We start from the raw sequence: 22463 nt of genomic DNA, 5'->3' as shown, positions 1-22463 counted from the left end.
CGTCTTTTATAAAAGAAATTGACTTAATATTTATGGAAGTTGAGCAAATTATAACATTAATTACCCAGAGAATCATACAATCTGGAAATTCCTGAAAATTCTTCGAACCAACCCACCCCCTCATGCAAACCAAACACGGTATTGCACACACTGATATGGAAAAAGCCAAAGCTCTCTCTTGGATAATCTGGAAAAACAATGTAAACCATCATATGAAAACATAAACATTAACCTCATCTACAAAGTTCATCAGAAGGTTAAACGCAACTCAAGGCCGTCTAAGGATAACTCAGAACGCATCACTCCCACTACTCCAGCAGAAATAAAGAACATCATAAAGCATCTCAACAATTAAAGTCCCAGGTCGATGGCATCAAAATTATTATCAACAAAATTATAAATTATAAAGCTCTTCCATGAAAGAATGTAGCACTTTCCTGCAGCATGGAAAACTGCTGACACCATACCATAAAGAAGACAGGCAATGACCCCAGCTCTCCAGAAGTTACCGCCCCATAGTCTACTATTCAACCTAGGAAACGTCATCCTCTCAAGATTACAAGAAACAACAGATAAACTAGGAATCATACCAAATGAACAATTCGGCTTCCTACGAGAGCAGAGCACAGCGCTGTAAATCCACCGACTAGTCGAATATATCACAACAGGATATAATTGGAATATTTGCACACCGGCGCGGTATTCCTAGACGTCGCTAAGATCACCAAGGCCTTCTCTATAAACTCATAAAAGCAAACAGGCCAATAAAACAAATAAGGTTAGTAAAAACATACCTCTGCGAAAGAACCATGCAGGTAAAAACCAACAGAATAGTTTCAACCAGGCGCAAAATCCTAGCAAAAGTTCATAGAGCTTCCTGATAACCCGTCCCCCGCCGTTCGCGGTCTACATTGCGGACATCCTACAAAACCCGAAAACAATCATCACAGCACTATAAGCAGAATAAACAGCAATTCTAGCAAGATCTCTACAGCTCCAGCGGGCAATCCGACGACTCCAAGACAGTATCACTACACTGGAGAAATGGTTCTCCGACTGGAGGATCCGATTAAATCTTTACAAAACCACAGCTATACTATTCTCCAGAAGAAAAGCCTCCATTAATGATGAAATCGAGCTCTTCAGAGACAGAAACCAAATATCTCCGAGTACAATTCGACAAAAATTCAGATCTAACAGTCACATCAAACTCATAGCTGCTAAGACATCCAAAGCCATAGCTCAACTTTATCCCATGATCAACCGCCGCAGCAAACTAGTTACACGAAACAAGCTACTATTATACCAGGTGGTGGTACGCCTCTCCAGCACGGAGGCGTAGAAATCAAACATTCTAAACCTGCAGCGAATAGAGAATAAATGCCTGCTAATGATACTGGACGCCCCATGCTTTATTAGAAACACCCAGATCCACCGAAATACCAGAATTCCATACATCTTTCCGTTTTCCTTCATGACCTAGCTGAAAAGTTCTTCTCAAAGACAAGCAGGCACCCAAATCCACTAATCAGAACAAGCTGCCAACTGCAATGAATTCGAACACTGCAAACACAAAAGACCCAAGACAATCCTGCTCCCAGCTGAACACAGCTAACTCCACAGCCCTCAAAGGACGAGCGTATAGCTCACAAGCCCATCCCCAAGTTTCCTTACACAGATAAAGTGGAATATGAAAAGCATAACTGCTTCATCCATCTGGCCAGTGATGTTGTTATTGCTGTTGTGTTATAACATCAGTTACATAGCGGATACCCCATGTTGTCCATCACAACTCTTTATGCAGATGACACAGCAGTACTATCCAGATCACTCATAAAACTACAAGATAGCATCTTAAAGCTAGAGAAATGGTTTTCTGACTGGAGGCTGCAAGTAACCCCTCAGAAAAGTGCAGCCATATTCTTCACTAGAAGATTAGCATCTCCAAAAGGGGACATCGTTCTATTTAATACCACAATTTCAATGCAAATACCTTTGAATACTATTACTACTGGACAAGAGATTGAGCTTGAACAACCATATTAGGAACATCTGTGCAAAGTATCCAATACTATCGCTCAACTCTACCCCTTGATCAATAAACACAGCAAGCTAAACACAAGGAATAAACTATTACTCTATGAGATGAGATGGTGATTCGCCCTATAATTACCTATGCCTCCCCAACTTGTAACCATACCTCCAACATTAACATACCCAAATTGCAACTTGGGCACAACAAATGCTTGCGTGTGATACTAAATGTTCCTTGATTCGTTAGAAATGACCAGATTCACTGGGACACAAATACTCCATACTTCTCCTCATTCCTTCGTTCTCTAGCAGTAAAGTTATTCTCTAAGCAACTATGCATTCTAATCAACTGGTACAACGGAAACGATGTCTACAAACACAGAAGACTTAAAACCACTGTAATACCCAATGATGACATTTAACCCTTCTGCCTTCTCAGGGCGAGCTATATGCTCGTAAAGTTTTTTCTTCTATTGTTTCCCTATCAGACAACGGGAATATAAAAAGCGGTTAGCTTCACCCCTTGAATCAGCATCGCTATTTATAATCATTTATAAATCATTAGGGCCATTTTATTCATTGGTTGCGTTTCAGTCTGCATCATTCTGCTAATATAAGTGAGTAAACTAGTACTGTTTTTAAGAATTTAGCTTTATTTATTGATTCACTCATTTATGAACAATTTATTTATTAGCTTAATCCTGAATAGTATCAAAAAGTTTTCCAGTTATTACAGTAATTACGCTAATGAAATATAGTACACAATATGAACATGATTAATTCTTTATTAGCAATTGGCTACTAGAGGGCGCAAATGGTCAGCAAGGTATCTCTTACGTCAGATTCCAATTATTATATAATTCCGGAAACATTAACCAAGAGAGAGGTATAATTGATGGTTATAAACATACAGACATATATTCACACACAGGAGAAGGACTGGCAGAGACACCTGGCGAAACCCAGAACACTAGTCTGAGGGTGTACTTCGGCGTGACATGCTAATTTATTCCTACATAAGCAACAAGCAATTTATAGCCAACCCTCACGCCATGGAGCTTGGGTAATCGACACGTAGCCCTTTTATGCCTTCCTTTATTTTTTCTTACCTTCCTGTCGCGATGAAAAGGTGAAGGGTGGACTCACTGTGCAGCTGTTACCAGCTGACATATTTTATTGATGGCTCACAGTATGCCTCATCTGTATCACACGGACAACGGAAGGGAGAAGAAATCCAACATTCGTAACTGGGTTTATGCAAAACCGTCAGCTGTCCCAGTTCTCAACTGTGCAAATTATTCTAACTTTCTAAAATGTTATAATAAAAAGTAAGAGATGAAAATGGAAAATCTGCATATCATTTGGAATCTTAGAATTAAAGTAATCCTGTATTGATCTTTAACTTGGAAACTAAAATCAGCTCTTTTTTCATATTAAGTAACAGTGATGTCGATATCATTAAATAGCAAGCTTTAAAGTCTTTAATAACAGCCATTTTGGACTTTTTTTTTCTCTAATTAATGCTGTGTTATTCGTTTTACGAAATCTACAGATTCTTATCTGTGATTTTTGGTTAATATAATAAGATCCATCTTGTTGAAATGAGGTTAGCTTGTTTCACATAATGCAATGGAACTCCTTCAGCTGGTTTTGAGATAGATAATTATTAATATTCTTGTCCTTCTGGAATCATTGTGTGATCTACCTACTCCTCTTGACAGTTCGAACCCGACCTGTTTTTTTTTTTTTTTTTTTCTTCGCCAGTAAACGCCCATGACCCATCTAATTATTTTCTTCCATATGACCGGTTGACACCGTTAGCTGTTGATTTGCTGAATAAAATAATACGAAGCGCTTTGCCACACACACACACACACACACGGTCCTTAAGTTTTTTCTTAAAAAATACTGATCAAGGATATCGATTTATCGTTGCAATTAATAACTACTAATTACTATTAGACATGTTTTTTTATTATTTTTTTCGTAAACAATTATATGAACATTGAAATCCATAACAAATTACTTATAATGATGCTCAAAGAAATTTGTAAGAATCAATGGTTAATACTTTAGAATACTATTTCTGTTTTATTTCAGTAACAATGCACTTACGAGTGTATAGATTGACTTCTCCCATTATTGAGTGAACTTGCAACTACTGTATTACATTTGAATTGATCTCATTTCAATGAGATCAGTTAAAAAAAATACGGTTCTCCAATTTATGAAAACTTTTCATTCCTGGCAAGAATAGAGATAAGCAGGGAAAAGAAAAAAATGATACAAATAACATAGCGTGGATTAATTAAAATCTCTGATGAGCGGTAGTTATTTTGGTTTAAAATATGAATTACTATTCGCCTTTAATATTATACATATATAGTATTAAACTATATTTTAATAATATATTACTATTATTTATAAAACATAATTGTTTTTTAAAGTCTTCTAATAAATAAAGAATTTTAAAAATAAAATTACGTATTAATTTAAAAATTATTATTATTAAATTAAACACCAATTTTTTATCCATAAACTTATAAATGAAATGCCTTTTTTTTTTTTTCCGTCAGTTAGCTTAATTAGTTAATGTTCATGACAATATACTGTTTTCTTCTGCTTTAATTCGTTTACACTGATTTACACTGATGATTTATTTAGCTATTCGTCAGTAACATTTTTTGAAAGCTATATATATATATATATATATATATATATATATATATATATATATATATATATATATATATATATATATATGTACACTCTGTTATGGTACTCGGTGCTGTATTATATATTATATGTATGTACACTCATTCGAGCTTTGTACTATGTTATCACTTCTTTAAATAACATTATTAACATCATTAACTTTAAATAACATTAATTAGTATGTTGCATTAATAATCCTTTTTAATATTTTAATATAAAAAATCTCATTTAGTTAAAATTTAATTTATTTTAGTATAGGTTTATTTACAGGGGAAAGTCAATTGTCATAAAAGCTCTTTCTAGTCTATAATCAGATATTATTAGTTTCATGACATTTTTACGAAAAAAAACCTAAATGTTTAAAGAATAATATTTTTTTTCTTTGTTGGTTTACAGTGAAATGAAATAATCACTTCTATTCAGAAGCAGTGTCATAAAAGAATTATTAGAAAAGGAAACTTAACACTGCAAAATTACATTATAGTAGATTCTAAGGCCAATGCACTAGAATTAAACGATCTTTGAGTTTTCTGAGAAAAGATGGCATTGTTGGAACCCTGCCTACAGACAGTATGTAGATGCTGTGAATGCGTTCTCTAAGCAATCTGGTTAGTCACACACATTTTAGAGCCTGCCAAATGAGAGCCACTGGGCTTTCTCATGGCTTGACTTGCAAAAATAGAAATTAATTCCTTAAATGATAAATTATTCGAGGAAGAAAATCCAATAAAATTCGAATATTGATGAAAAAAGAACTTATATATATCGAATCACACAGAAAAAAAGTATGCAGTTGACTAAACTTAGAAAAATGTTAAGTTTTCATCCCTAGGCGAAGTCGCGATTCTTTTAAACGACATCATGGGGTGCACAGATTAAAAAAATATAAAAGAGTTTTGTGCCGTCAGCGTTTGCTCAGTGTACAGTAATCTCTTAGGAACTAAAGTTTAAAGTAAGCAAAAAAGGGGGGGAAATAGAAAAAATAGAACAGAAAGAATTCAGAAATAAAAAGGGAGAAACTTTCCTTTCTTTAAGGCATATGAACGATAGCAATTTCCTGGATTCCTTTTGCTTTGCGAATGATGAATCCGAATCGATAATCCGATCCAGTAAGTTCTCTATGAAATACCCCCATCCCCCATCCCCCGAGGTGATGGTGCCTTGTTGATTTTTGTTAACACTTTCACACATATATAGAAGAAAGATGTTAATTTTTCTAGAATTAGCCACTGCCCATATGAGATTGCCAACAAATCATAGATATATATATATAATATTCATCAAAGCTTGATTTGCTTCCTCAGTCTTAAGAAAAGGCTGGTTATATTCCACTAATTCGAGCCCTACCCAAAGGCCTATGAGTTGTGGAAATACTTTCTGAAAAAAAAAAAAAAAAAAAAAAAAAAATATATATATATATATATATATATATATATATATATATATATATATATATATATATATATATATATATATATATCCGTTTATTTATTTATATTTCAGCACAGACTAGCTTTTTCCTTTTAAGAAAAAGAAAAGGAGGGGGCATTTTCCTAAGGGGTAACATTCATCTCAAAAGTTTCAGAATAAAGAACTCATCTATTTCGCACTGAATGTTTTTTACTTAATGTTTTTTTTTTTTTTAGATCCGACATAAAAAGCCTGTGTTTATTTTCATGAATGATTCAGTCATTGATAGAATGATGAAATAAACTTTCTGGAAAATTGGTTTTCGCAGGTGTTCTAGTCGGATATTAAGAACTAAAAACAAGATATTTTAAGAAGAGGCAGGAGGATCAATATTCGGAACGAAGAAAATATGGTGACTGAAAGAGAGGAACAACGAAAAATAGCTTTCAACGAAAAACTGTGTGTGTGTGTGTGTGTGTGTGTGTGTGTGTGAGAGAGAGAGAGAGAGAGAGAGAGAGAGAGAGAGAGAGAGACAGAGAGAGAGAGAGAGAGAGAGAGAGAGGGAGGAGTGTTTAGATAAGCAGTGGGTATTTTTTTTTCTTTTTACATTGGCCAGATGTTCGACTCAGAACCATTCTTAAAACTACGTCTTCTACGTATATAGGTTAGTGGCATAGTGTTACAGATAAGATAGAGAGCGTGCTTCACGACTATAGATTCAAAACAAGAGTAAAGGGCGGTGGGGGGGGGAGACGCGAGTTACAATAATTGCGACCTTATCGCATACAGTTATTCTTACAATGTTATCTACCAAAAGTTATGCAACATATCAAAAGTAGTAAATAAAAACATTGACAATGTTATCTCAGGAACACGAAAAACTGCTTGGATGGGCTAATATCACGTAAACCATGATTGTCGAGTGTTCACTGCAGATAAACTGAATTGCAGGGAAGCATGTGTGTGTGAGAGAGAGAGAGCAAACTCCGCTATGCTGATGAGGGAATGGGACGAAGTTTTTTGATCACGGGCTGTCCATATGGGGTGCCAACAATTTTAGGCATTTGTGGAACTGCGATTAAATGCACTGCGAGATTGCCTTGTCAGAGAAATCATAATTAATCAACAATTTCAAAAATAAAAATAAAAAAAGAAAGCAAATAAGGCTTAATTAAACATAATTTTACTATTGATACTTGAACATCAGTAAAGGACTAAAAATAAACATTTGCTTGACCTCGGTTCGAATCCTGCCGTGGGCATGGATGTTTGTGATTGTCTCTAGAAATATTAGTGGTGGTGGCGGGCGGTAGATGGCGTTGGTGTAGTTGGGGTTCGTTGTAGTTGGTGGATTGAGTGGTGGAGACAGAAAGATGTAGAGTAGGTGTCCTCCCTCGATGAGTGTTGGACTCCCTGGAGGTGTCACGTAATAATAATAATAATAATAATAATAATACTAATGACTCCTTCGTGACCTTAGTTGTCCCAACACATTCTCAACAACCCGTTCTTTGATTTTTTTTTTCTCCCTTACATGACTCTTAAACAAGTACTATACCAAAACACTTGGCTTAAAATTTAAAACCAAAATTTGATTTCTTATAGAATTTCGGTTTTATAACTTCGGTTCTAAGGTGAATATTTATAGATCTACCACTTTTATTCTGAAGAAGTATTTAAATTTTGCAGCATCGTATTCTTCTTTGAATAAAGGAGATGATGATGCATAAGTGATATTTACGTCTATTTCAATAAAATGGATGTAATTATCCAGATGTCATGCGCACTTCTTTTTTTCGAAAAAAGAAGTGCGCATGACATTGGGATAAATATTGCGCAAAGCTTTTTTAATGATTGTCATAAATTGCATTCTTATTTTTCTAATCTAGTATTTTATGTCTATGTCTTTCGTTATTTAGATATCCAACACATGATGATGGTCTTGGTTAAAGTTTCTTCTGCAATTCACCAAGCTAGTCAAAAGAGAAATTTCGAATAGAATAGGAGAAAAATAAAAGGCTTCGAGTTTTATGAAGGTACCGTAGTTATTTTATCAGGAAACGCAGTATATTCAGTCATGCACTTAACATTCATTGTGCTCTTAGGATAATTAACTCGATCATTGACAGGATATGTTGCTTCCTTCTCCTAATATTTCACATTTTAACATGTGGATTAGATTACTAGCGACCTAGTTTAATATGTTTTCTTTTATGAAGGCGGAAATGGCAAGAAAGAAAAACTATTACATCCGTTTCCGATAGTATGCGAGTCAATGAGTCCTATAAATCTTTCCTGGTAACGTCAATCCTTTTTTTTTTTTTCAAGAATTCTTTTTATTTCGAATAACTGAATTCACTTAGAGCTTAGAGACTAGGATTACTTAGATAAATATCTAATATATTTTACATCTGTGTGAAGACGTAGACGATTATTTTTTAAATGGATGAGTAGCAACTTGTATTGAAGAACTCCAAGCGCAGTCAGAATCGATGAATGTTTAGTTGTTGAGATTATCAACGTCACTAGAGTAATGCTGTTAAACGAACAATTTTAAGTTGCTATGACAATTACTTTCATTTGTTAGCTTATGCTGTAAACAGTCGATATTATGTGGATTTTTATGTAATTTCATACTGTATTCTCTTTTTCCATTAAGATTGCTTAATGAAAATAAAAGTACTTATTAAGACTGAAAGTAATATTAAAATTAAAAATCGAGATTGAATAACTGTCAATCTTAATTTTTGTGTGCTCTAATATTTTTTTCATGTTTCATCTACCTTTTTTTTTTTTCTAAGAAATAAAAATGTTAAGCTGGAACTTTAGATTGGCTTTATTAGTTGACCAGAGATTTTGTAAAACATATAAAAATTGTCTACAAGTTTCACCAGCAGTTCTGTCTGGCTTCTTCAGGACATGTGTAACGGTGCATGGAGCTAACGTTTGCTAGTAAAAAAAAAGAAGAATGGAATAACATACTCAAATAAATTAAAACGACGCGTAACATCATAAGCATGGGACGTGGTGTATCAGTCATTGTTTATTGAGCGCGTTATATAGTTTTTGGCGAAATTAAATTCTGGTAAGCTGAGCGAACTTATGAGGCTTTTCCAGATGTCTTTCAGAATCAGTCCTTGATTTCTGTTTAGATTTTCTCCCGAACAGAGTACAACCGCGGCTTATTTGAAGTTTCTACATCGAAAATCTTCTTTTATATAAGGCATGGAGCTGTTATCCCAATCGATGGTGTGTTAGAGATCGAGATGTGATGGAATAATCCCGAAGTATCTGTTCTGTGGTTGTTCATGTCCCCTATATGTTATTTTTTTCGAACAGGCTTCTTGATGTTTGGCCTATGTAATTTAATCCACAGGAACATGGGATGTTGTATACACCGGCGTATTTGAAGAAGGCATTGATGTTCTTTGGTGATCTTAAAATATGGCGTATTGTCTTGACCGGTTTAAGAGCAACTCTGACGTTGAAAGACTTAAGGAGTTTGGCAATTTTTGTTGACACTGAGCCTGCATAAGAGATGACGATGTATAGAAGGTTGCTGTTCTGGAGGGTTTCTATGAAGAATCTTTTTGATTATATTTCTTGCGTAATTGTTGTTTACTAGGGTCTGAGATATGAGAGTGAGTTCATCAAGGAGATCTTTTTCTTCTGAGATGATGTTGGTCGCTCTATTCTTAAGCATATTTATTATGCTGAGTTTCTGTGCAATATGGCGAGTCGATATGAATTGCATATAACGTCCAGGGTGTGTTTTGTTTTCGATAGATTGTGAGCTGGATTTGTCCATCCTCTTGTTTCTTGATTAGTGTATCTAAAAAAGCCAATTTCTTTGCATGCTCTAACGTGAACTGTATTTTTTTTGGTGGAAGGAATTTATTTTTGTAAGAAATTCAAAACAGGTTGTTTCTGTGCCTCTCCAAATTATGAAAACATCATCTACATATCTGGTCAAAACAACGGCTTTATTGAAAGCGAAATAAAAATTAGAACTGGCCACAATTATAATTATTAGGAAGGATAGGAGAGGAGGGGGCATGCTGCTAATGATATCGGATGACTTGAATCCAGTTAGCTTTCAGAACTATGATTGTAGTACTAGTAACAGTATTTCATGTGGCAATGAGTTTGAAGCTGTGAGGTGGAATCTAACAAGATCAATTACATAGCGGGGTGTTGTTACAGACCTGCTGGATCGGTTGCTAGTGATGAAGAGATGCATCACCAAATAGAAAAGGTGAGCTGGAAAAGATTAATCATAATGAGAGACTTTAATTATCCAAATATTGATTGGGTAGCAGTAGAATCTCACGAGAAGAATGAAAATGCATTTATTGAGCTGTTGTGGGACAACTTCCTCAAGCAGCATGTGACAGAAGGAACTCGACGGCGAAGAGTGTTAGATTTGATTATAGTGTCAGAGGGCGTTTCAGTTAAAGACGTAACTATTCTGCCTCCGGTTGGTGACGGTGATCATGTGGTAATCACTTGGGAAGTGACTAAGTTTATGAATGTTCCATTCAGAAAAGGTATGCTGAACTACAAAGCAGGAAATTATGACCAACTGAAGAGTATACTGAGTTCAGTGGAATGGGATCGGTTGCTGGATGGAAAGAATATCGACAGTGCATGGGAAGCATTTAAACACTACTTAAATGATGCAATATCGGAATGTGTCTCGAGAGTTCGAAGAATAAATTGAGTAGGAGTCAAATGGATGTATAATCTTATTAAGCAAGAGATTTGTAAGAAAGGGATGATGTGGAAGGAATACCGTGTGCATAACGATGATATCCGTCATGAAAATTATAAGAAGCAAGCTAGAATAGTCACAATTGTTGCAAAGTCTGAAAAGAAAACCGGCTCCGCAAGCTAAAGATCATCCACAAGAATTCTATCGATATACTGCAAGTAAAAGGATGAATGAATATGAAAGAATAACTCTTCTGAATGCAGATGGTGTGAGAGTGACAGGTTGTTCAACTCAGAAGGGTTGTTGAGTTCATTGCTGCCTTTTCGCTGAATAAATAAACTCAAGTGTATGAAGAGAAAGCATTAGAGCTGTTGTACAAATTGAATAAGAACAGGGAAGATTCCACAGGAATCGAAAGAATGTATCGTAATCCCATTGCACAAGGATAGTGCAAAGATTGATGTATCCAACTATCGACCAATCAGTATTTTAGGAGTGGCGGTGAAGAGGTTGGGAAAATTGGTTAGGGTTCGCGTTCAGAAATGGTTGATGGTGAATCTCTACTTGAGATTCAATGCCAATAGTATGAGTTTACTAAGGGAAGGTCATATTTTAGCAACTTGCTCACATTCTATAGTAATCTCACCATTGAGTTAGATAAGGTAATATACTGGATACGCTGTGATACTTTTGCATTTTGCTAAGCCTTTTGGCAGAATACAGCATGGCAAACTATTGCATAAATTGGACAATATGGGTTTGGATTATAACATATCAACGTAGATAAGAGGATGGATGACCGACAGATATCAAAAAAGTACTATACGGAGATGTGAGTATGCAAGATTTAAGGTAACCAGTGGTGTACAAGGATCAGTGTTTGGTTCACTGTTTTTCAATCTGTACATTAATGATATTGGGAAGGATTTAACAAGACATACAGCTATTTGCTGATGATGTAAAGATAGGTAGGATAATCAGGAATGCTGCTGATATGCAGTACTTGCAGAATGATTTGAATAGGCTGGAATGGTTTGAATGGGAAAATGGATGTCAGTTCAATGTCTGTAAATGTAAAGTCATTCACTTCGGCGTTATTAGATATCCAATGTCGTATTATATTGGTGGGATTAGGCTAGAAAAAAGTGATGAGGCTAGGGTTCTTGGAGCGTTATTAGATAGGAAGCTGAAGTTTAGAGGCCATGTGGCAACGATTGCAAATACAACTCAAAAGATAATTGCAATGCTGAAACGGATGTTCACATGTAAAGATAAGGATGTTATTTTGCCTTTTTCCAAGGCCTTGATAAAACTTCACTTGGACTATTATGCGCAGGTCTTGTTTCCTGGTTTCCGTTGTGATGCTGATATATTGGAAAGAGTACAAAGGAGAGTGTTAAAAACGATATCAGGATTGTGGAATACTGATTATGAAGGCGGATTGAGAATTTGTAGACTGCAGACACTAGCAAACAGAAGAAAGAGAGGGTGATATGATTGAGACATAAGAACTTCTGAAAGGTCATACAGGATTTCAACTGATGGAATTTTTCAATTTATGGAGGGTGGGGAAAGGACGACAGGTCATCTCCTCGAAAGCTGAGATTGAATGCCGCTAAGAATGGGGTTTGGGATAGATTTTTTACTCATATGGTGGTGCGTGATTGGAATGGATTGCCATGGGATGGTGCGCGCGTGTGTGTGTGTGTGTGTGTGTGTGTGTGTGTGTGAGTGTGAGAGTCCGTTCGTGTGCGCAAGCAGCGTGAATTAATTCAAGAATAAGTATGATAGCTGGTGCGTGCAGTAAGTGGCCTCCCTCAATGAGTCCCTGACTCCCTGGAGGGCTCTCTTAATATTCATAATAATCATATGGTAGTGAGTTTTGCAGAGGAAATGAATGAATTTGAGGCTCAGAATAATATATCTATAATAATGTACCACAAACTAGACTGCCATAATCAACTAGTGATTGGTGACTTTGTTTTCACTAATCGGATTGCATTCTTTACACTTTTAAGTTTTCTCTCTTCTTAATGGTGAGATCAGTTGTTAACAACTGAAGATCATCGTAGTATGGCAAAAGGTACGCGACGCTTTTTGAGTAACGAAATAACTCAGTATTGACAAATAGCAATAACAGATAGAGTGGATGAACAGAGAGTTTGATTAGTTGAAAAATGTCATGTGACTCGGTTAGGATAGTGTACTAAGTACTGTTAATAAAGTCAACTTCAGATTTGATTCAGTAGTTCTACTTTGCATTTAACCAGCCTCCAAAAACAAGCTATAATAGCTTGTATTGTTATTAGTGTACGTATATCATATAATGATCATGCTGTCCATACGAAAAGACAAGGCGGGCACCATCGTATTAAAATTAAACCAATATATTGCTACTGATGTATTTTTGTTGGATATTCTTCGGCCAGATTTTCTGCTTTTGCCGGAAGAAAATGCGAGTTTATGGGAGGAAAATCTAGTCACTCCGTACGAGACCTAACTCACCTACAGTTGAAAAACAACCCTTATGAAGATTCCCGTCCCAGACGAGTTTCGTCTCTATCCTGGTCTTTCTGTTCCAAAAGGATATCGTTGTTACTGATTGAGCTATACACGCTCATAATACCTATTGTAATAATTCTATTTACTGTCTTATTATATTAAAAGTAGAACTTTGTTTTTTAAAAAGCAAAACAAAATAAATATAAAGAGCTAAAAATACAAAAAAAATAAATAAAATAAAATAAAATAAAATACATAGGACTAACACATGCTTGGTAGTGTCTACCTGACAAGGAATCCGATAATAGTTTCGATCCATTGTCGTCTTCAAAACAAAGCATAATAAACTCATTTTACTCGACACTCCTCATTAACCCTCCCTCATAAGTACACGAAGGTTTTATATGTAAGAAAAACAATAAAACTCACGATCTGAAACTCACAATTATGTTCTATTATTTATTTTCATTATTTCTATTGTTTTTTTTTTAATGTTTCAGACAAACATGCGCCTCCCTTTAAATAACTTAAAAATTAATAAATGATCAGCTCAATAAAAGAGAAATGAATTTTGATCAAAATCTTCCTACCATTCGTTCAACATGCATAAACGCGAGGAGATTCTGCATACTACAATGAAATGTGTTGTACTACGTTCTGCAGTATTTCTAATATATAAGGTAGTCGCAATAACAGGAACCTAATTATGAGTGTTATTCTGCATATTCAATAGCTGTTACAACACGCAGGGAATGTTGTTCTAGTTGTGATGACAATAATGAAGAATGCGGCTTCCTACTGGATTCCTTCATGCATATTCACAGCCACTTCCTGTTATGAAAATACAACCGCACACATAGGGATTTGTTAGATCGACAGTCCTAACTGGAGTTCCAAACGACACTTGAAAAATAACTGAATTATCAGAACACCTTCTTTTGAACGAAGTGAACGAATTTCTAATTGTTATGATAACTGACGTAAGTATTCATTATTAGGATCGGAATCTCAGGTGGTTATTTTTGTTTAATTTCATTGTGACTTCCATCCATTCTTTATATATTTTAATGTAAACGGCAGTACTTAATATCAGAACTGTCTTTTCACTCACGGTCCATCTCAGGAAGAGAGAGTTACGCTTTGGGCCGCCTTTGCGCCTTCCGCCCTCTAATAATTTAAGCCAATCATCTACCTGAGGGATCCTAAAGCCAGCATACTATCGATCCATCATAAAGCTGCCTTCTGTGCATCCGAATTTAAAGGGGTTCTACAAAGTAAACATGTTATTTATTATTCATTGTTATAACAAATATGTTCATGAATTTTTAGCGTTCCTGTAATAACCCCCAAATAATGTTGACTCAGAATCCCCGAAATTTAAATCGTCGTATTGTATGATGTACGTGGTTTAATGAAACCATTCATTTTCATTTGGTGCTTGGCATGTATAAATTAAGATGTCCGATAAAGGAATACACCAAGGGTTTGTACAATATTTTCTCCCTCCTTCTCATGTATTATAAGAAACTTATTTAACAGTTTGTACTTTCAGTCCCTCCTTCTCCCCAAATGTACTGTTGCCGCGTGAGGTAAGCGAAGCGTTGCTGTCACTCATTGTTAGCTAGTAGCTTCGCCCTGACCAAGCATTTAGAAGCTTTCCAGATCTAGCGAAAAGCAATTAATCATGTCAAGAAGTTGAGCCTGGTGACTGCGCTGTAGCGAGATGCCATTACTTAAGTGACTTGGGATACTTCCGTGTTTATTATTATTATTATTATTATTATACTGTACTCTGTTCTGAATACGCTACGCTATGAATGGCCGAATACATATCAGCAATAATTGTCAAAATTAAATGTTTATATTAAATAGAAAACAAGACAAAATAACATAAAGGGCATTTAATGTAGTTTATTATATTTATTTGTGTATTTATTCATTTTCGAGATAATACAGTCCGTATCTATCTACGTTTTTTTATATTCGTATATTTACATAACACAAAAATTATATAACATTTTGTATACAATTATTTATTTTTTAGTTTTATATTAAAATATTGCTCATTTACTATCTGAAAATGGCCCAAGAATTATTTTGGGCCATTTTCAGATAGTAAATCTGAAATTAGACTCTTAAACTGTAGGATGCATTTTCGCCTAGAAATATGTCCCGCAGTTCAAGGGGGTGCTTACCAATCGGGTAAAAAAATTACCAATATTGATCTAAGTTAACATTTCCCCTAAAATAAAATAAAATAAAAAAAAATAATAAATTTCATCTTACAAATTACTCGAGCAAAAGAAAATTGTCCAACAATTTGAACCACTTACCTCCTGTTATTATAGTTAAATACTGCCTCATCAATAGTTTCAGCATACCATAAAACAGCCTTTAATTTTTCTCTGCTGGGTTTAATTCTAACAGTTTTTTTTAAAAATAAAATTATAAATCTAAATAAATGTTTATTTTATGGTAATTGATTTGATATTGAAATGTTAATTCATTAAATTTAATTGTCAAAATTCAATTGTTCATTTAATAATTATAAATAATTTTATACTATTATTTATAATTTAAAGTTCGATGTAGTTCAAGTGTATCACAACATCTATGCTTAAAAATATTTGTTGATTCCAGCTAAATTCTGTACAATTAGGATCAGGAAGTAATATTTTAAATCAGTATTTTAAATCTTAATTAATATATTAAACCATCGTAAAGTTTTATTTACTAATGCATAGACAGAACCTCTCTCTCTCTCTTTCTATTATGTGTCCTTTACGCTATAATATTTCAGAGTAATATTTCAATAATTAAAATGTCAAACGTGTTTTTTTTCCCTGACACTTCACCACCAGAGCCATATTTTAAATAACGATATTAAGTGCATTTCCAATTTTTTTATGTGATTTTGTATATAAGTTCATAACATTCAGAGAATAAATGCGTAGGTTTTTGATTGAAATCAATAACCTGTTACTATCGGGGTTGGGGAAAGAATCGATGTTTAAACCGATTTTTTTCGTCTTTAAAATCAGACGATTTTAAAAGTCATTGTGACTAGAAGCATTTATTATACGCTATTTAATAATAAAACATAAGTTTTTACTATTATGTTTATCATTTCGATGTAGATAATAATAACATACGTTCCGTGCGAGGCTAGAAATGCACACAGCATTTGCAACAATGAAAGCCTCAGATTACACTCGTACAATAACTATTTGTAGTGTAAGATGAAGAAACATGAGATTACGAGTATCATAACAATATATGGCAGTCATGCATGCCACGTAGACAAATACGATAGCATTGTTGATAGTAACTGATGATAATAACTGATAAAAAAACAACAGAAAAAACGTTTTAGTACTACGGGATTAAGGTAGAAATATCATTGAATAAACCAATTATAGCATAATATTAAATCTTTCAAGAAATGAATTCTTTATTTGAAATACTGTAATAAAATAGTATTTATGAGTTTACTTATGGGAGCCATGGTCTTATATAAATATTTTGATCCTGACATTAAGTTAATTTCTACTTCCGTTTAGAGACACAAGATTTTCCCGAGTTATTAGTCAACATATCGCTTAAGAGATTAAATTTTATCCTGCTAATCAGACAACTGGCATAGAGTAAGGTAGACAATAAAGATAATATTAGGCTATTTAAATTGATATATAATACTGTCTCTTATCTTCGTTTCTTTTTATAACAGGAAGCCATTAATACTCTCATTGTTTAAAGAATAAAAAGCCATTTATCTTGTTTGTTGGAATAATTATCTGAGAAAAATCAGTCTAGAGTCCATTGTAAAGATATTTGAACTGTATAATGATTATATTTAATTATAAAACAAGCATCTAATAGATAGAAAAACAATTAGCCATTAACATTTAGTTTTGATTGCACAAAGACGATAGGCATAGCAATAATTTATTTATTATTATTTTCGGAATGTCTTATTGGACTTGTGGGTTCTTCTGTGTAATTGGTTATAAGTTGTTTATTGATTGAAATTTTCTTAATTAAATAAAAAATCAAAAAAAATCGGATACAATAGTCAAATTACTATGCTAAGATAATAACATCTCCTGCTGTTTATGTACGTATAATTTGATAGAGTAGGGTAAAAATATATTTTACTCCATAATTCATATAAATGAAATAAGTATATAAAAATAAAATTTTAGAAATATTTTTAAGTTAAAAAACTTTTGAAAAAATCGGTGTCTTAATAGATTTCTTAATCTACAATTTAGGATAAAAATAAACACTTTTAGAAATTTGCACAGTATTTCAGCATCGTGTATTCTATACTGCATAGAAGCGAATTTTTGGTATTAACATAATACAAACAAAGAATAAAAACAAGAGAAATTAAATTTATAAGAAGCAGTACAAACTGACCATTTTTATTGAAAAAAATTGTCAAAATCATTCGAAGTTATAATAAAAAATATTATTATGGTCGGTCAAGTGGATAGCGTATCCGCTCTCCACCCAAAAGGCTGAGGGTTCGAATCCCGCCTTGGGCATGTATGTTTGTGATTATTGTCTGGGGAAGTGGTGGTGGTCGGCGTAGATGGCGTTGGTGTAATTGCAGTCAGTTGGTGATTCAATCGTAGAGATGGAGTTGTTGAGCAGGTGCCCTCCCTCGATGAGTTCTTGGATTCCCTGGAGGCGGCAAATAATAATAATAAAATGTAATCATTAAACTAGAAGACAATAATAATAAATATCAGTAACAATATAACATAACAAATATATTTATAAAACATAAAAATAAATGATAAAATTTTAAAAATAAATTAAAATTCTAAATTATATAATGATATTTAAACATACACCTTTTATTTTATATTAAGATAAAATCTTAATTATGTGTGTGTGGAATTATTTTTGAGGAGATATCGCCATGCGTTTCCGTATTCCTATAGGACAATTCATTTAAAAAATAATCATATCTTTATTTAATTTAGACAACGAAAAAATTACACTCCTCCATTTCTACCACGACAATTTCTTTGAACTCAAAAAAGTGAATTGAACACTGAAATACCTGCTGCTTGATAAATGATGACATTCAAGTAGTAGAAGGATTGAACTCCTCAAAAACATATTTTTTTTAATTATTAAAAATATTTTTTTAAAATTATTTTTGAGGAGTTCAATCCTTCTACTACTTGAATGTCATTATTTATCAAGCAGCAGGTATTTCAGTACCTGTTCAATTCACTTTTTTGAGTTCAAAGAAATTGTCGTGGTAGAAATGGAGGAGTGTAATTTTTTTTTCGTTGTCTAAATTAAATAAAGATATGAGTATTTTTTAAATGAACTGTCCTGGTAACAATACGGAAACGCATGGCGATAAATTATTATTATTATTTTAATTTAATCTTTCTGAGGAAAAAAAGTGTTTACTAAAATTCACATACTTCATTCTCGAAAAGTTCATCTTCATAGCATTACAGCTCCAGTTTTGCAAGGCTAGTTTAGTGAAACGGGATTCAATGTTTATTGCCTTGATACAGCTGATAACAGAAAGATTACAAGGTTGACACGAACATCCGGCAACTCCCTAGTCACGTAACGAAAAACGTTTACGTAGATATTTGTTATAAATTCAAACTGGACTTTCCCATTACCTTGTGGAGCCAAGTGACCCAGTAGCCTGTGACCAATATAGGTTAAATGGTCGCTACGATGTGGGTCAAGTGACTCGTAGCTGGAAAGCTGCACTGACCATATAACCTGATAAATAAGTTTTTTTTTTCTTGCTTAAATCATTTTGACTAATCATCATGAAATAACTTTTTTTCTCAAAAACTGAGAAAAAAAAATATTTTTTTTAACAGAACTTATTAGTATTTTTTTAAAATCATTGGATAATATCTCTTTAATATACTACAATTTCAGGAATTGTTGCTAAATAATGGTTTTTGAAATCAATTGTTGTCTTTTCCTAAATTTTATTCCGAAAGCGATACAGCAGTAAAAAATTACAACGATGTTTTAATTAATTATAAAAACTACTAGACTAGACAACGAGTGATGTTAGTAATTTACTGTCTCCAAATGCAAAAATATGAGCTTTCGAAACCTTATCCTTATTTTTTTTTTTATCAGACATGCCGAAAAGTGACCTGTTTTGCACCGTGAAATAGGCCAAGTAACCTTTAGAGTCGTGATTACACCTACAAAGGCGAGAAAGCGGGAAATAGGTCTAGCCCTGTTCGTAGAATGCGACCCAGTTATACATCCTTACAAGCAATAAAGCATTTTCAGTTCTTGTTTTGATAACCAACATTAATGTTGAGTTTTTATCTAACTGGACTTAGATGTTTTAAGTTTCTGCAGGGGGGGGGGACACAAACGACAAATGTGCTCGCGTTTCTCATCAAGGTTTACATCGTACAGTTACACGGACTCATTCATTAGAGGTTATTCTAGGGTATTAATTACTAATAAACACTTTCATCTAGTTAACTACGCTGGTTTCCTATTGGTTGCTTTATTAACAGCGGAAACACCGTTCGGGTTGTGGACTTTTGGGAGTTGCAATAAAGGAAATTAAAACACATTTATCTAATTGCGTTGACTTTGGAATGTGCCTTTATTTGTTCATGGTCAGAGAAATAAAGGTCGACCTTAGTATTCAAAACAGAGAAAAAGAATTTAATGATAACAGAGTACCATATAAGTTATACGCGGAACATAGATTAAATATTCATGTTGCTAAGTGACTGACTGATAGATCAAAATATTTCTCCGCCTCCTAGTGGAACTAGGTTGGTAGGTTAGAATTTCAGCAGAAGCAACTAAGACTATATCTGTTAATTGAGTGTATTCTCTGACAGGTGGCCTATTTTTCCAGATGAAAAAAAAAAAAAAATTAAGACGATGTTTTAATCTCGTAAAACAAACACATTCCTGTCAGTTCCATTGGCGATCCGGTGGATATAGAAAGTTAGTATTTTTCTCAAAGATATTTCACGTGTGTGTTGTATGTATTTGTGCACCCTTCGAGAACAATCCAAAAGCCTAAAAATTTTTAAGTATAAGCAGCCGAAATTTATTTTATTTTATTTGGCGTCTTTTTATTTATCAACTAACCAAAATAAATTCTGGTTCAAAATCGTCAATAAACCGTTAGTTAACCGCACTTTCGAATTATTCAAAGTCGGCAGTCTGAGAATAGTTTTAGAATAGAAGATATAAGATACAAGTTTCTATGAAGATACAATATTCGCTGCGTAAAGCAGCGAGCGAAACACTGACTTACTATTATTACAAAACGGCCCAATTATCATCCAGGCCATTTTGATTGACGTATATTTGGATGCTCATCAAAATAGAGATAGAAGTCCCGTGTTGAGAAAACCCAACAGAATCAAATATCCCATGATATATCACAAAAAAAATATGCGCGCGCGCGCATATATATATATATATATATATATATACACACACACACACACACACACACACACACACACACACACATACACAAAGCGGGCGTGAATTAAATAGGAGAGAGCACTTATATTTAGCTATCAGCCAGGAGTCAAAGAGACCCAGTTTCGATCTAGTTACCGAAATCAAAAAAATATACTATAATAAATAAATCTACCCTTTCAGTACCTTTTATTTCCCAAATGGACTAACGGAACTCTTTTAGCCTTAACTCACTTTTGGAAATCACTGGCCAGCTGGTCTCCACCCACAGTTGCTGTCAGTAGCTGAGTTCGTGGCTTCCAACGATTTCAAGATTTCAGGCGAGAATACGGCAGACAACTGCTGCCATCTTGTATTCCTAAATCCTAAATGATATGTTATTGCTTGAAGTAGTGTGAGTTTTATGGTCAATTTTTCTGATTTGGGATGATTTCACTCCAAAACTAGGATGTTTTAAAATTCGTTTCCGGGAGACAAAATCAAGGATCAACTAAATCTGAAACTGGTTGAAGAAAAAACCTAGAAAAAGTTCTCTAGTTGGCTAGACATTATAATGGTCTTTCTTTATGGAAACAGAAACTTGTCAAACGGCTACACAATCACTTAAAAATATGTTATAATGAAAGATAATATGCGAATTCCTCGGAGATCACATCTCTCGATTATAGGAGTCGTCATAGCCTCCTTAAAACTGATCTTCAGTGAGAACTGTTTAAACAAGGTTTAAAAGAATATTCTGGAAAATAAAGAATCGTTTGCATTTAAAGCGCAAAAAATCCTTTATTTTCAAAAAAAAAAAAAAAAACACTTTCTTACATTTCTATATTATTGAAAAAAAAAAAAGGTTTAAAGATTTGATTTACCTATCTATTTCTTAAAATTACGTGCATAACCCATGGTTGTATTTTGGAGAAACAAGATCGACCTGACTGATGTATACAACTTTCAGTTAAATCGAAGAAATCAGAAAACGTTTTATAACTAGACAAGCTTCTGATATGGACTTGTCATAAAAATGTGCGTAAAGCTATTATTTGATTTAAAAATAAAAAAATCTTACTCTTACAGAGTGGAATGTAATGATGCACTTCTAGCCTGCTTTTACTCTTTCTCAATTAAAAACTAAATTTTTCATATATGTTACAACACGAACATATTAACTTACAAACAAATTAACTAATAAAAATGTTATTTGTTATAATTTTATGATGTAATTAACTAAATGGCGTATTATATATTTTTAGAATTTTTTGAAATATATCAATATTTTTATATATTACTTAATTATTTTAAGTAAAATATATAATTACGTTATTATTTTATAATCAATTCCTAAATAATAATTCATTTAAAATTAGTAAATTACATCGTCAATGTTTGTCATCTCGACTTCTCGCCAAACGAAACTATTTTACGAACATAGAGACTAAAGAAGTTATAAAATTGATATAATTGTTCATAATGGCATCAAACGTTTGAATTTTAAAACAATCCGTTCTGTCTTATTGTGTTTAGTGCTATACAGTAACAAAAACACTACCTTTACTGTCTAGGATTAATGACGTGTTACGGTAGCGGAATACCCTTGTCAATATTATGACACATTCATAGCTGAAACATCTGA

The 22463-nt window shown here is 33.6% G+C and overlaps 1 protein-coding gene across 1 annotated transcript in view; it reads left to right on the top strand.

Moving 5' to 3' along the window:
• The window catches only part of LOC150097493 (solute carrier organic anion transporter family member 74D-like), a 314670-nt gene that overhangs the window by 88792 nt on the left and 203415 nt on the right, over positions 1 to 22463 (top strand). Inside the window, exon 2 of the mRNA XM_090407008.1 lies at positions 8079 to 8195. The gene's annotated coding sequence lies outside the window, so the exon portion shown is untranslated. The remainder of the gene's footprint in view (positions 1 to 8078; positions 8196 to 22463) is intronic.

This window comes from Typopeltis vanoorti, chromosome 17 (assembly GCF_054136105.1).
Source record: "Typopeltis vanoorti isolate ZY-2024b chromosome 17, IOZ_Tvanoo_1.0, whole genome shotgun sequence".
Lineage (NCBI taxonomy): Eukaryota > Metazoa > Arthropoda > Arachnida > Uropygi > Thelyphonidae > Typopeltis > Typopeltis vanoorti.
This window is presented reverse-complemented; position numbering and strand designations above follow the sequence as displayed.